The following is a 4994-nucleotide window of genomic DNA, read 5'->3' on the forward strand; positions in this document are numbered from 1 at the left end:
GCGAGGCGTGGGGAGGGGGGGGTTGTTTGAGAGTGACGGTGAGGCGAGGAGGAGGAGGAAGGAGGAAGGCTGGGAAGAAGGGGGTGGAGGGAGACGGCTTCTGAAATGGAGCCAGCCCAAACGGGAGACGATGCTGGAACAGGGGCTGCGTCATTTCGGGGCTGGGAGAGGGCTCAGCTCCCCTCCGCCGCTTCCCTGTCTGCAGGCAGGGAGGACAGATTACCAGCAGGCCAGAGCAGGGTGCGGGGCGCTGCGGGGTCGGGACCACCTCCGGCCGCCCTTCTCCGCTAGCCCCCGGGGCCGGGACGGGGAAGGAAAACCCCACGCTGGGAAAAGGGATAAGCCGCCTTCGGTCTGCCTAGCGATGCCAGAAAAGACAGGGGCAAGGAGAGGACTCCGGGACTCGTCGGCCACAAAGCAGTAGGCAGGACGGGTGGGGGGGCCGAGACGAACGGGGCCCGAGGCAGGGCCAGCTCCCGCGGAGGTGACAGGGTCCCGGGACGGCGAGGGTAGGAGGAATGATCGGCATTTATAACGCCGGGGGAGGCTCACAGCCTTTCAAAGAGTTTCAGCTGGGTGAGTGGAAATGCCTTCTGCCCCTTACACATATGGAAGCACAGCGATCTTGGGGGGGGGCGGGGGAGGGAGAGAAAGCAAATTTTCTGCTGGACAGTGGATCTCTTTGAGCCTATTGTTATGTCCTATGGCAGCAATTAAAAATAAACTTTCTTTCTGCAGAGAGGAAGTAGCAGAGACTGAGGGTCTGAAGCTAGCAAGTGGCCAGCAGCTACCCTGATCTTTTCTGGCCCATGCCAGCAGGGTGGTGGCCTGGCCCTGTACTGAAAGACTGAGGGCACAGTATGCTGCATGTCTGAGACTTAATAACTGCCCTGGGAATACCTTTCCTTCCTTCAACTCTTCCCATCCAGTCCAACACAGTTTCCTTCTGAAGCTCATCCCCTCAAAAGCTTTCTAAAGTCAGCTTCAAATACTCATGTTCACATATTTTTAATTTTTTTTATTATTTTCATACCATCCCTGTGGTCCCATGTTAAAAAAGCAAAGCTGCTCAGTGGCTTGAGACCACAGGTGCCATCATGGAGGTCCATAATGAGTATCAGTAAAAAGCAAGAGAGAATTAAGTCCCCAGGCCAGATTATAGTCCTGGTACACAACCATGTACAGCCTTGTCCAAGCCTTCTACAGCACCTGCCACAGCAAAGGTGTTGCTTGTAAAGTCCTGACAATATTGACCATAATCATTATTGTTATGTGCATAAATATTTTAGCTTCTTTTATGACTCTGTGCATGTGTGTGTGGGCAATATCTGTGTGCATGCTCATACAAACACATTTATATCTATGTACATATTCAATAGTGATGGGCCTGTTAAACTGAACAGTGATTTCTCTCCTACAGATAGTTGTATAATACACACATAGTGATGATACCTAAGGTGTTTGGGGGTGGGGATGCATAATATCTTATAAATTTGAAGTTTTTATCAGGCAGAGCAGATTACTTTAAGCGTTCAATTTCTCAGCGATCCAATTTTATTAGGATTTACTATCATTTGTGCTGCACATCCCTGGGGAAATAATGCTTTGATTAATGTAATCCTGGGCTGGGATCCGCCACATGCCCCTCTCCCAAGAGAAGGGCCCTGTTTGACAAACAAAAATAGAGCAGCAACTATTGCAATCTGCACTCACCTTTCACAAGCACATAGACCCACATGCACACACAGACACAAAATATAACCTTCTCCTCCCCCCAACCCCAAATACAATAGCAGCATCTCAAACCAATGTGCACTTATTCATTTACACACAATGACTCTGATTCAATGTGGGCTGTACAGTCCAGCCCTCAAATGCATAGAGACGGCCCAAAAAGGATTCTGCCCTGTCCCCTGCTGAGAAGCTGAAGCATCTCTGGGAAACTCAATGCTTCTCTGTGTTCCAGGCCCTCCTTGGGCTCCCAACATTTCTGCCTCTTTGTTTCCCACTGCAGGGCTTGCCACAAACCGATTTCAAGTCTTCTCCTTGAGACCCAGGGGCTGGAGAAGCTGTCCCTCCAAGGCTCCCTGGCACCTACTAGGGGGACATGTGCCTCTCTAAACGGGCCCTGGTAAGTGAATCACAGCCAGGCACTCTGCTCAGCTCACAGGGTGAGTGGGGGAGCCCAGAAAGCAACATCAAAGAGAAAGACTTGTCACATACGTTTTTAAAGGGAAAAAAAATAAGTATTCCTCTGCCTTTGGGGGTTGCTGGGGTTTGAGCATCTTTGTTCCAGCCACCACCACCACCTCCCCCCCCCGCGGCTCCCCCCCCTTCTGTTTGTGTCAAAGGCTGGCAGGAACAATAGCGTTTAAACAGAAGTAAATATGCCCAGATCAGAGCCCAGCCCCAGAGAAAGGGAAAGCTTTCTTTATATCCCTAGGTGAACTGGCCGTTGTTCCCCCTTTTCCTCCTTCTCCCCTCTCGCCCACAAAACAACACCCATTCCCGGCAGCCCAAATAGCAGTTTAATGTTGAATTTCTTCCTTCCACCCTGCCGGAACAAAGCAGGTCCCACTGCGCCTGAGGAGGACATACAGTGTCACAAAAAGGGCTCTGGCAGCATTCGGGCCACTCTTTCCCAAGTCCGGAGTAATAAATCCAGGGTAAGAAGGAGGGGAGGGATCTACCGTCTGGAGATAAGGAGGGATGCGGTTTGCGCCAGGGTTTTCAATAAGCTGCTGCTCTCTCCTTCGTGTTTACCCACTGACCCCCAACACGGTGACTCAGCGATTACAGAGCACTGGGTGTCTGCGTGTGTAAGGGTGTGAAGGGGAGCGGGGGGATTTCCTCCCCCTTTTCCTTTTCTTTTCTTTCCTGATGAAAAACGTTGCAATTACATTTCTGCATGCTGATCAGAGAGTTCAAATAACAAGCCTTAAACGCGTTATCAGGCTCTTGTTAAAGAGGGAAGAGGGAAGTGAAGGGGGGAACAAATCCAGAGGTATATGCCTGGATGTATGCATACCTATATAGATACAGATTTAAATGACAGACCGCTACAAGAAGAGATGGGCCGTTGTTCGGACCGAGTGCCTTCACCCCAGCAGATGAGGAAAGAGCCTCAATTTAAAACACCAACCAAACTAGAGAGGAAAGCAAGACGCGCAAATCACTCCAGGAAAAAGTTATTTAGACACAATCTCTAGATTTTCCCAGTGCAAACTGACTTTCCTATCGGGTTTGATCCAGTTTTCCTGCTCCTCTTCCCTCTCCCACCCCGGGGGGGATCCACCCCTATTTCGCGATTTCCTTCTCAGAAGTGGCTCCTGCCGCCCCGCCCGGGAGGGCGTTCGCCGGGACCTTGGCGTGGCCGCGGCCCGTTCCGCTCCCGCGGAAAGGCCGGGGGTCGGGGGTCGCCCCCCGGGAACACGCGGGGTGGCTGCGGGCTTTCGGGTTCCAGCCTCCGCCCCCCACACTGCTGCCCCCCTGACTCTTGGCAGGCGGCGAGAAATTGTTTCAGAAGTCGGGTGGTGGGGCTGAATTTAGAGAGGGGAGGAGGGAATAAATGCAAGGAGATGATGAATAACTTTAACTTTTGACTGTAGGAGTCATGATGGAGTTGAGCGAAGCTGCGGGGAAATATGTCATTTAATCCCAGGGCTACTGAAGTCCCTTTTATCAAACGTCGTGATGCTGGAATTATACTGCTGTAAAAGCGACTGAGAACTTAAAAGTATCCAACATCAGGCAAATGTATAGATTGGAGGAATGGGTGTAAAATGAAGGCACGTACAAACTAATCACAGGACCGTGAAAACCCCAAGAGGATTAGATAAATATAAATAGATGTGCATTAAAAAAAAAAAAAAAAAAAAAAAAAAGAAGCACGATAAATCTCTAGCTGCTGTATTCACACAAGGAGAACAGACAGCGTGTGCATGTTTGTGTGCAATGCCAAAAAGAGCAGCCTTAAGGTTGACCTACTGCAATCTGCACTGAGCTCCTCAGACAATAGACAAGTTCAAATGTCAAAAAATCTAATAATAATAACCAGAGCTGCCAAACTGCACGAACTGTTTTCTGGTGTATCACAATTATTCACCCTCATATCCACTAAAAGACTTCCAGTCCTTATGCGTGTAAAAGAAAATCTATGTAATGCATATGGATTTTTTTTTATCACATGTGAAACGCCATTGAGATGGCAAGCACGCAAATCGGAATGATATCATGTCTAATAAAAGCAGGGCTAAGGTTTTCACAGTCTCTTTTAAAAGACTCCAACTTGTAAATCCCCTTTTAATGTCGCTACATGCACAATTATTCTTATTAATAAAAATCTACATGTTCAAGGGTCTGGATTGAAACTATGTATCCCTCTGATTTTAACATCGGTGGGAGCATTAGGTTTCCATCATATGTAATGTGTCTACGTTGGGCTCAAGTCAACAGATAGATTGTTCCATTCATTTGGCAACTCTCATTACAGTCCGTGTGAGGTGAACCTTGAGCAAGACACGTTGGGTAATATCAAAATTATGCAGCTGGGAAATAAAGGAATCTTGCTTTGCATGTGCAGTTCTGTATTATTGTTCTAATTTATTACAGAACCCGAAATGCTTTGTTATGCTCAAAACAATAAATAAGGTTCCGAGTGAAGCCTTCAGAATAAAAGGTATGGATAAATGATCCGCCTGCCTATTGTGTTTATCGTTATTATCGTCAGCCTTTAAAAGTAATCTGTGTATTTTCCTATTTTCTCCAGATTGGTTAGTGTAATATCCCTAGTGCAGCTATCAACGTGGTCATAAGAACTATGAACTACAGCGTGGGTAAGCTTGCAAAACCCAGAGCAGATCGCATTAGCCAAGAACGCTACATATCTGGAAGCCAGTCAACTTTACGTTTGCAGCTGACTGCTGTATTATGCACGAATGTGTTTTACATATAGCAGACTGTATACGGAATATGTCTTTATGTTTAACATTTTA

At 47.9% G+C, this 4994-nt stretch overlaps 1 long non-coding RNA gene across 1 annotated transcript; it reads left to right on the forward strand.

Moving 5' to 3' along the window:
• The first annotated feature begins 367 nt into the window (after positions 1-367).
• Positions 368-3887, forward strand: LOC131572296 (uncharacterized). Its single transcript, XR_009276013.1, has 4 exons — positions 368-576; positions 2015-2131; positions 2569-2666; positions 3609-3887. It is a non-coding gene; the product is annotated as an uncharacterized LOC131572296 (long non-coding RNA).
• Positions 3888-4994: the final 1107 nt, after the last annotated feature.

Source organism: Ammospiza caudacuta, chromosome 2 (genome assembly GCF_027887145.1).
Source record: "Ammospiza caudacuta isolate bAmmCau1 chromosome 2, bAmmCau1.pri, whole genome shotgun sequence".
Lineage (NCBI taxonomy): Eukaryota > Metazoa > Chordata > Aves > Passeriformes > Passerellidae > Ammospiza > Ammospiza caudacuta.